We start from the raw sequence: 10,372 nt of genomic DNA on the forward strand, positions 1-10,372 counted from the left end.
TGTGTGTGTGTGTGTGTGTGTGTGTGTGTGTGTGTGTGTGTGTGTGTAGCGAGGTGAGGTGCACATGTGGCCCATGGGTTCCGTGACTCTGCTTGTCTACACTGGGGGCTGGTGTCCTACAGGTCTGTTTACCAGTGAGCAGTTGTCACTGCCACCTCCTGGAAAAATGGAATGCCCCAACCTCAGAGCGGGGTATAGGTGAATGTCTTCAGTTTTTCTTTTTGTGTCTAGGTTGGGATTCTAGACAAATATTTGCAACTCTCTGGAGCAGGAAACTGTTCTGTTCACAGGCAAGGTTCGTTGATGCCGGAATCTTCCTCTTCTTCCACTTTGCTCCCTTCCTTTTTCCTGGAGGCTCAGAGTTTAGTTTGCTTTCCTTTTGCTCTCTTGGTCTGGGGTCTCTGTTCTCCCCTCTGGGGCCCTGCTTCTGAAGGTGAGGGAGCCAGTGGGCTCTGCCTCAGACCAGAATGTGCTGGCCTTTTTTCCCTGGGGCTCACTGAGGCTTTGGAAGTAGGAGGCTGGCAGGAGAGAGAGTTCATGGAGAGGCCACGTTTTCTAGGCGATTAGCTCAGTATTAGAACCACAAAATGACCTCGGAAGCCCCTTGACCTCTCTGAGACTGGACATTGTGTTGGCTCTTGCCTCCTGCCCAGAAGGGAAAGTCACACCTCCGCAGGGAGGGGTCCTTGGGCTGTTGTATGTCCCATCTTCTCCACCCCCCACCAGCCCCCCCCCAACCCCTTCTTTGCTATCTTGAAATTTCTGGATTGTTTTTCTGTTACTGTCCATTGGGGAAAAAAGGAACAAAAAATTTTTTTAGCTCGTGTGGGGGAGGGAAGTAGGGTGCTGGTCTCTCTCTGTGCAGAGCTCCTTCCCTCAGGCAGACTCACCCTGCCATCCATGTCCAGTTCATCCCTCCTTCTTTCCTGTTTTGTTGGAGGGAGCTGAGGGAAGAAAGACAAAGGGAAGCAGATATGAGCGGTCCAAGGGCTTCAGAGGGCTAGGCGGACAAACCCCTGGGTCCTAAGGAGACACAGGGCCCCCATTGTGGTTACTGTCTCTCGAGGTCTGTTATCCAAATCCACAAAATCTTAACCCATTTTCTGAAGTCCCTTTGTTTAGGAAGCTATTTCTATAATCACTCTCACCCCTTCCCCACTCCCCAATCCCACCCCAGCTACTCACAGAGCCCACGGGGTACCTCCCCACCAGAGGAGCAAGAGAGATGGGAGAAGGGTCAGTGCAGGCTGTTCTGACCATTGCCAGGGACAGCTGTGCCATGTTAACCAAAGTTTCCAGCAACTTTCGAGAGATGTATGGAGGATTTGCTAAGAAGTGAACACTGAACACAGAGCCTTTTCAAATCTATATTCTACTTGCTGTATCTTAAAAATCTACACCAGCAGCCATCCTCTTAGGAGGGGATAGAGACAGATAGACACACAGACAGACTCCAGCTGGGAAGAAGGAAGTGTTCCCTTGAGTTAAGACTAGGAGAGAAAGAAACTTGCTGGGATGTATGTGGGGTGTTGGTTTGCGTTTTGTAAATTGTCTCCTATGTCTTGGGGACTGTCTCAGGCAAGAAATAACTGGTGTTGGTTGGTATCCTCTCCTTTGTTCCTGGGAGGTTTAATAAATGCAGGAGCTGGAGGCCTTGGTAAGAAAAGAGAGCGAGCAGAAAGGCAAGCTGGACTGCTCCTGGGATGAAAATATTTGGGGCGATGTACACCCATAACTCATAAGGGCAGATAACCAGTTGTGAGCCCTCTATAGGCTCAGGTGATAAAGATCTAGTCACCTGAGTCTTTACAACCTGCTTTCTGCAATGTGAGGATTAGAGGTCCACCAAAGGGAAAGAGGAGGAAAACAATGGGAAGAGAAGGTTGGGGTTCCTTTGAGCCCCCCAGGTGGGAACTGAGGGACCTTCCCCCTCCCTCACTCCCAGACCCCAACCTCTGCAGAGCTGAGTGCTGCGGGCATGCTCCCCAGCCCCTTGGGCTCACCTTCTACAATTCTAGCGGCCACCTCTATCCTCCGAATCTTTGGACCTCTCTTCCTCCAGTTCCTGGGCCCTCACCACCCTCGCTCCTACTTGCACCGGTCTGGGCAGAGTAGGGCTGCCGGGTCCTGCCAGAGCCTGTCGCCGCCGGGGCAGCCCTAGCGCCCGTGGTGGGTCTCCCTGGGAAGCGGCGGCCCGGGAGGGGGGGTCTGGTTGGAAAGCGGAGTTGGGAAGTTTCCCAGCGTGAGTTGAGCGCTGACGGATTTGTGATCGGCCATAAAACAGGCGCGTTCAGATTCGTAAATCAATCTCGCCTTTCTCACAGTATAAACGTTCGCTTTATCGGCAGCAAGAAAGCACTCTGCTCACGCCCGGGCGCTTGTTTATTTGAACATGGACATTCCCAGGATCCGAAGAGTGTGGGCATTTTAATAGAACCTGCCCGGCGTGCCTTCGTGTCACCGGCTTTTCTTTTGCTCGTCCTTAAAAATAATTTCTCCGTTTCAGAGATTGCTGTCTTCCCATGCTCCAGCATATTCTCTCTCCTCTTTTCTCTCCCCCACCCCCTCACTCCCCACACCCTAGTATTTTTCTTTTAGACTTTAGTGGACTGCTTTCCTTTGGGGGACCAGTTTTAATGGATTTCTGGCCAGGACCATGCAGGGAGTTGCCCTCATGGGAGCCGGGCGCGGGGCTGAATTCAATACCAGCCTGGGTTTTGTATCTGCACAATCAAAGCCGACCACCCCCCTACAGAGCCCAGGCCCGCCGGCGCCCCCACCCGAGGGCTGGGAGAGGGATTCTGAAGGGACCAGGCCGGCCCAGTGCCCGAGGCAGGGGCTGCACTGCCGCTACCGCTGGACCGGACACCACCCGGGGGTGGCGGTTTCTTCGGGGGTGGTTAGGGCACCTGGGTCCTCAACCTTCTCCCCATCCAGTCGCTTTTGGTTCAGACCCCTCCAAACAAACCGCTGACGGCCCCTGGGCCCCATGCCCCCCCCTCCCCAAAGCACGTCTGTTCTTCCCAGTCCACCAACCGCTGCCGCTGCCCCAGAGCTGCTGAAGATAAGGCTGGGAGTGTGAGCAAGGGGGTCCTTCAGGAATGTCTTCCCTGCTTCCCTTTGCAACCCCATCCCGCACCGTGGCCAGATACTCTGGTTCTGGGATTCTGGTCGTAACTGGTCTGCTTCTTCTGGCGCCAAGCTGTATGTGAAGGTTTGGGGGCATGTTTTGTTTTGTTTTGTTTTGTTTTGTTTTGTTTTGTTCATATCTGAGATGAAGAAGTCTGCGGTACATTTCTCTCTCTAGGCCAAGGGACTGGATTTCTCCTATCATCACCAGTGTTTAACACTTTAATATGCAATCCCCTCATCTTTTTCCTATTGATCTGTCTCCATTGTCTGCTGCTTGGAAGCAAGGGGTACTAACACCTGGGAAATGGGGACAGGGCTGTCAGGCCAACTTCAAAGCCTCTTGCTTCCCTTTCCCTCTCCTCCCCTCCAGTTCAAATCTCCAGCTGTCTTCACTGGTGTGTTGGGGGGTGGGGAAGGGTGAGACAGGATGTGACATAGGTACAGAGAGACTGAGTGTCCACTTCTTTTGTGTAGGAAACTTAGTCCAGGTCTTTTGTCTCTAGAGCGTATTCTCAGTCAGTCAGTAGAATTTGGTTCCCTATAATAGTAACAACACAACGAAAACAAGTCCCCCTTGTGGTTACTCTCAACTCTGGAAGCTCCCGAGTCATCTCTTCACCCTGTCCCTTTTCTGCCCTTTCAAAAGGTACCACAAAAGATCTTTTTAAAAAGAGAATTAAAGCCAGAAGCCCCATTCTTTATACATATACAATCTGGACTTATGAAATGCTTCTTTTGAAGCTGGTCTCTTTAGAAATTTTGTTGGTTATTTAAGGAAGAGGGGGAGTGGGTCCCACTAAAATACCCTAGGAGTGAGGGAGAGAATAGAGTCGGGGGATGCAGAGAGAGGAACTGGTTGCTGAGAAATGCAGGGGCTTGGAGAAGGACTCTGCGCCCACCCCACCCCACCCCCCAGAAGCCCCTGAAGACTATTTCTGCACCTCCACGAACTAAGCAGAGCAGGAGGAGAAGGGAGAGAGGAGAGGTGGGCTGTGGGTAAGTGTGTGTTCTGGGGGGGGGGCTGGTTAGGGACTGTAGATACAGCAGATACAGATGTGAATGTGGGAGAGAGAACTAGCTACTATTCCATTTGTGGGTTGGGGGGAACCTATTTTGCAGGAAAATTTCTCCTCCTGAAGGGGAAGGTCATAGTGGTCCTTTGAGCCTGAAATCGAAAGACCCCCTTCCCCCTCCTGGTCACGTGATTCATTAAATAATTAATGCCGAGGTTGCAGAATAGATATGTATTCGTCAGGAAAATCGCAGGCTCGGTCTCCCTGTTTCTGACGTGCAATTCAACTGTCCTTTGAAAAACAAGCCTGTACCCCGAGAAAAAAAAGAGAGGGGGAGAGAGAGGGAGAGAGAGAAAAAGAGAGGGAGGCAGCAATAAAACAGCCCCGCAGCCGGAGCCACACCGCGGGCTGGGGTATTGTAAGTAGAAGGGATTTCTCACTACCTACCGCGTCTTATATATCCATGTAAATTTATTGTTTGTTATTAATGTTATTGTCGTAAAATGTGACAAATAGCCATCTTCATTTCCTGCCATTTCTCTTCACATGGTCCTCTGTGTGTTTATACCCATTGAGGCATTGCATAGAGATTTTAGGAATATTCCTCTTCTCTATCTCTCTCCCTCTCCCTCTCCTCCAACCTTTTTCTTGATTTATAGCAATATGGGTGTCAGCTTCTCGGCCGGCATGCCAGCCATTGTGTGTGTGTGTGTGTGTGTGTGTGTGTGTGTGTGTGTGTGCGCGCGTGTGCGCGCGCGCATCTGCGTGTGTTTGTGAGTGAGTTGTGTTGTTTATGGCCATGTCTTCGATAAATCATTTCTCACAGAAAATGATGTGGAAGCTGAGCTATTTCTGTGGCCGGGAAAGAGTCACTCTCGGAGGCACTTCCTCTCTCTCTGCTCTGTTCCCAGAAGTTGGTTATTTCACACGATTTTCAGTAATATATCAGCAGTTAATATGAAAGCTCTATAGCTGGAGGTCTTAAATTGCAGTATCTGTGATTATCAGTTAAGGTGAGATCTGTATAAATTTGGTAAACCAGAAATGCCTCATTGGCATATAAACCCAGTCAAAGACCACGATCTAATATAAAAATTATGTTTGTGAGCCTGATAGAGCCAACATTCCTGCAGCAGCAGACAGAGCTTCATTTTTTCAGCGGTTCCCCTCCAGGAGTCTGGTTGCTCTGACGCCGGCTGGGGGTAAAGAACCCAACTCTGAAGGCAGAAGGAACCTGGGGGCAAGAGAGGTGGAGGCAGGGGAAAAAATTACTGAAGTTGAAGGCAAAGATTTTTGTAGTCGAGGGGGACCAAGTAGATCCTTTGCAACTGGAGGGGGCTGGAGGGATTCAGTTATAGTATTAAAGCTTAACCCGTAGGACTGATGTATTGAATATATGACAGGGAGCTGAGGGTGGGGAAGGAGCTACCCAAACTGGGGGAGACAATGGAGGCAGAGGCTGAAGGGCAGGGAGGGAAGCTGAAAGCTCTGGCTTCCCACCCTCCTGTCTAACAAAACAAGGAAGTGAATTCACACCCCGGTAGCCTTCCTTCGACCTCCTGAAACAAAGAAAGTTTCCTCAGCAGTGAGGGACTATATGTGTCTGGGGCTGAAGGAGGGAGAAGTTCTCTAAGTTGTTCTAGAAAAGAAATGTTCCAGGAATCAGGTGGTCTCAGAAAGTTGGAGAGTGTTTCAGGACATGGGGTGTGTTCCTCTCACTAAACCTCCAACCAAAAAGGGAGCAAATGGGGTACAGATTGGGAGGGGGAGAGCTGGTAACTTTCCCCTCTGATTTCATAGGGAGGTCTCAGTACCTCCCCAGTAGGGAAGGGTCTGCTGGTAGAGAGCAAAGCCAGAGGCGGCTTTTGGGGATATTATGCGCTGCGCCCCAAAGTTGTTATGGATGAGGGACAGAGCCTTTGCCAAGTTCAGTCGGGGCTGCTAGCTTCTCCTTCCCTGCTTGGAGCCTGGCCAACTGACTTTATAGCCACTATTATCTGTGATACTTAACTCTGCCTGCTGGTGTAAACCTTTGAGCAGGAAAATTAGTGATGCCGCGCCCAGGTGTTAATTATTCACGGCATCAGCTGTGTCCTGGAGTGGTGGCTTAGGCCCCAGTGCTGGCGTCCAGGAGCTCACTCCCACGCTCTGCTCCAAGTGGGCGCTGAGCCCTCTTCTTGTTAACAGGCAGCTTTTAGGGTGGGTGGTAGGTGAGGCCTCCTAATTTGGGAGTCTGGGTTGAAAAGGGTTTAGGGAGAAAGAGAAGGAAAAGTCCAAGACCCTAGGCTGGGATGGGTGGGGACATTACCTGGCCTCGCTAAAAGGGCCTGGGGAGAGTCTGGATTCAGGGGCAGCTTTGACAGGGCTGGAGCTTACGGGGCAGGTGGGAAGGGTCAGAGGAGGCAGCAGAGAGACCTGAGGGATAGCGGGCTCCATACCCTTCAGGCCCCCCATCCTTGGGTGTTGAAGAATACCACACACACTCAGTGTGCGAAGCAAGGATTTCCTTCTCCCTCACCTGGAAAGTGAAGGGGGGTAAATGTGGAGAGGGTGAGTTCACCCCCAATCCAGTGCTCCAGAATTTAGGCCAAAGTCTTAGAATGCCGGAGAGAGGGGGAAAGGATTAACTCTTCACTGGAGAGGAAAAGGGACATGAAGGGTGGAATGGTGGGTGGTAGTAGCTTCTGAATTCAACCTGTTTTGGAGGATGGGGAATAGCAGGAGAAGGCTGAAGGATGTGCTCCTTGGGACAGGCCGGAGCCAGTGGGGAGAACTGGGAGCCAATCTCACAGGCCCCGGCCCCTGTGATTCCAACTCCTCCCCCCTTCTCCGTCTCCCCTCCTTCTGCTGCCTCTGCCTGTGACGTGGAGGCCTGGTCTCCCCGCTTTTCCTCTCCATTCTCTCAGCCCGGTCAGGTCTTTGTCTCTTCTGGCCCTCGGGATACCCCCTCCTCTTCCCTTTCCCCAACTCACACTCAGACTCTGCCCAGGAGACAAAAGCAGAGAGACCATCCCTCTCCACCATTATCTTTTAGTCAATCGCTGGCCCCTTGCTAAATTTCCCTATGTGAGGCCTGATGCCCTCCATCCAGGCATATAGGCCTACCCTTCAAATCAGCAAGTTTTTTTTTTTAATATATGCATTTGGTTCATTTAGCTACGAATCACCCTGCTTCTTACCAGTTCTGCACACACACGCACCCCATTTGCTTTTTTGCTGTGCAGGAGATGGGATAGAATGTATTTGATGAAAGGCGCTTTAGGAAAGCCACTGACTCTGTCTTCTCCCCAGACGCTGCTGGTGTCCACTTTCTGTATATAATTATAGTGTTTATCCCTGTGCCTTTAAGAAACTGGGCTGCTAATGCTTTAATGAGCACAGGAGTTAGATAGAAAGATGAGGAGAGAGAGGTTGAAGTAAAAAGAGAGGGCCCAGAGAGAGAGCAAGCAGCAGGATCCCTTTCTGAGGCGGGAAGTCAAGGCAGAGGCCAAGGAAAGGATGACAGAGAGAATGGAGACAAAGGCCACTCAGAGGGGCCGGGAGGCTGTCCTGGCAGAAGACATCCCACAACTTGGATGGGTATGCAAACACACTCACAAAACCAGAGTTAAGTGAGAAGGGAGGTGGAAAGGAAACCACTCACTTTGCCCCCTTCTTTGTAGAAGAAGATGTCTCCACAGCAGAAGGATGGGTTCCCCACCCCCGCCAAAAGGACAGGGTTCTGAGGCCAAGGGCTCCACACTGCCCAGAAGGGCAGCCTAATAAGTGAGGCCAGGAGTGACTTCCGGAGACACTCCTAAGTCCTTAGCAAGGCACAATTCAAATTCACTTAAGACAAAGAAGCAGAGTGTGAGAAGACAAAGGGACTGTGAGAAAGGGACAGAGACCACAGAGAAGGTTAGAAAAGGCAGAGAGAGAGAGAGAGAGAGAGAGAGAAAGGGAAAGGAAAGGAAAGGAAGGGAAAAGAGAAGAGAGAAAAACAAATAGAGACAGAAATGCAGAGAAAGACCCATCCCCTTGGAGGCGGGGGCGGGCGGGCACAGACTGAGGAGAGGGCTGTAGGGTCTGGAAGTTCCTCCAGACTCTGTGCTTTCTTACCAGCAGCTGCCCAAAGCCGAGGCCATCCCAGAAACAAGGGGACTAGAGTAGGCCCTGGGGGTGCTAAATCAGGTGTGAGGCAGCTGGGGCAGGAACTGAAGTGTCTGGAATGGCCAAGATGTCTTGGGCACTTCAAACTCCTCTTCCACCACCATCTTCAGTAACTTAAAGGTTGGAATCTCCCAAAACTGAATCCCTGGGGTGGGGTGGGGTTGGGTGGGTGGGCTGGTGGGTGGTGTCGGTCTCTCACACCCAGACCCAGGGAATCCTTCCTTGGCCTCTCTGCCGCTCCTGGATTTGGTCTCTTCTTTCCCTCTTCGGGGACAGGGAGAAGAAGTTGATCTTCCAGCAGCCTGAGAACTTTCCTTTTCACCTCCAATCCGCATCTCCTCCCTTGAACCCCACCCCCACCCCCGTCTGAACAAACGGATGCTACCCTCGCTTATCTCCTCCCTCCCCGATCTTTCTGGAAAGAAAAGAGAAAGTTCCCACCAGCCTAAGCAGCTTTAGACAACTCCAGGGAAAATGGAAAACGCAAACCTTTCTCGCCTCTCCAATCCTCCCATCACCCCCTGGCCGCCGCTGGGCTCCCTCCATCGCGCCCCCCATCCTCCTGTCCCGTCCTGCCCACAACGCTCTCCCTTCCCCTCCCTCCTCCGCCGAGCCGGACATATGGAACCCATTTCGCCGGTGACATTGAAGAGCCGCTGCGCGCCCGCCTTCCGCCATGGCGCCCCCGGCTCCCCGCGCCTCGCCTCGCGGTGCCCCCGGCAGACGCGGCTCCTCCCGCCCGGCCGCTCGGCCCGCTCGCGCAGCGAAACCGCGACCCAGCTCCGCGCCGGGCCCGCTCGCCTCCCGCAGCCCCACGCGGGCCGGCCGCGCGCCGCTTCGAGGGCCGAACAAAGCGGCGGCGGCGGCGGCGGCGGCGGACTGGGGGCGCGCTTCCGGGCCTCTCCCCGCGCCGGCCGGTGGGACTGAGATGCGGCCGGCCGCCCAGCCCCCGCTGGCGCCCCGGGATCCGGGCCCGGCCGGACCCCCGCCGCTGCCCGCGCCCTAGCGGAGCCGCACAGGTAGGTGTCGGTGCCGAGCGGGCGCCGGGCCGGGCTCCGGGTGGAGAGCGGGGGGTTGCCTGAAACCCCCGCCCCCGGGTCGGGAAGGAGGAGGATCGCAACATCGGAAGACAGAGATGGGGGCGAGTTAAAGAGGCGGTGCGGGCGGAGGGTGCGGGGAGGTGTGGAGGAATGTGGGGTGTGGACAGGACCCGGTTAGGGCCTGGGGAGCGCTCTCGCTAAGGAAGGGCTGCAGACGGTTGGTTTTCCGCTGGAGTTGGGAGCTTGGGGCTGTGCAGCAAATGTGAGGGGTATCTGCTGGGGTGGGGGCTGGCTGGGCCCTGCTCCCGCAGTCCAGTCGCCACCTATGGCCAGAACCTAATAGCACCTCGCGGGTTATTTGAAGCTGAAACTACAAGGGGTTGCGCTGAGGCCGGGTGTTAAACTGAGAAGGTAGGAGAGGGGGTGATTTATGGCTTCAGAGAAGATGTGTTTACTCCCTGCCTGCTCTGGAAACCAAAAACCAAAGAGAGCAGAGGCGGGAGAAGCCTCTCTCCTTGGAGTGGAAGGCAATGCCAGGTTGATTCGCTGGGATTTATTTTCCCAGATGTGGGGAGATGGTGGGAACTGTCCCTTTGCCGGGACAGAATGTGAGGTATAAGGAGAGTGTGAAAGCACACACACGTAGATGTGTTTTGTGTATTGTGTGAGTGCACATTGTGTTCGGGTTGGGGTTTGTTGGGTACAGCATCGCTTTACAAGTGAGCACACAGGGAGCCCGAGGGGGGACTCGGTGTTCTCAGGTCTTGGTACCCTGGCAAGGGGTAGCTCTGGATACACTTTGCTGCCTTGTGCCCTCGCCATGGAGTAGTGCTCCTTCAGCCTGTGCTTTCTTTCCTCCCACAGCCACGCGCAACAGCGCCCACCCGGCCTGGTCCCTGGCCCCTGTGTGCCATCTGCCCACGCTGCCTGATACTCACTTTGAACGTTTAACTTTGCCATGGGAGACTGAGGAATTAGTGAGCACAGCTGGGTGGGGAGGAGGAGGAGGAGAAGAGGAGGAGGGGAGGAGGAGGGGAG

At 53.5% G+C, this 10,372-nt stretch overlaps 1 protein-coding gene across 7 annotated transcripts in view; it reads left to right on the forward strand.

The window, feature by feature from the left end:
- HOXB3 (homeobox B3) overlaps nt 1-10,372 on the forward strand; it is a 55,702-nt gene that overhangs the window by 31,026 nt on the left and 14,304 nt on the right. Inside the window, exons 1-2 of one of the 7 annotated variants that reach the window (XM_029213069.1) lie at nt 9,215-9,313; nt 10,199-10,311. The exons of 4 other annotated variants lie outside the window; for them this stretch is intronic. The gene's annotated coding sequence lies outside the window, so the exon portion shown is untranslated. Of the gene's footprint in view, nt 1-9,214; nt 9,314-9,588; nt 10,312-10,372 lie in introns of those variants that run through there. 2 more of the 7 variants (XM_029213070.1, XM_029213071.1) reach the window with 2 other exon arrangements.

Source organism: Monodon monoceros, unplaced genomic scaffold (assembly GCF_005190385.1).
Source record: "Monodon monoceros isolate NGI ecotype Baffin Bay Population unplaced genomic scaffold, NGI_Narwhal_1 Super_Scaffold_9, whole genome shotgun sequence".
Taxonomy (NCBI): domain Eukaryota; kingdom Metazoa; phylum Chordata; class Mammalia; order Artiodactyla; family Monodontidae; genus Monodon; species Monodon monoceros.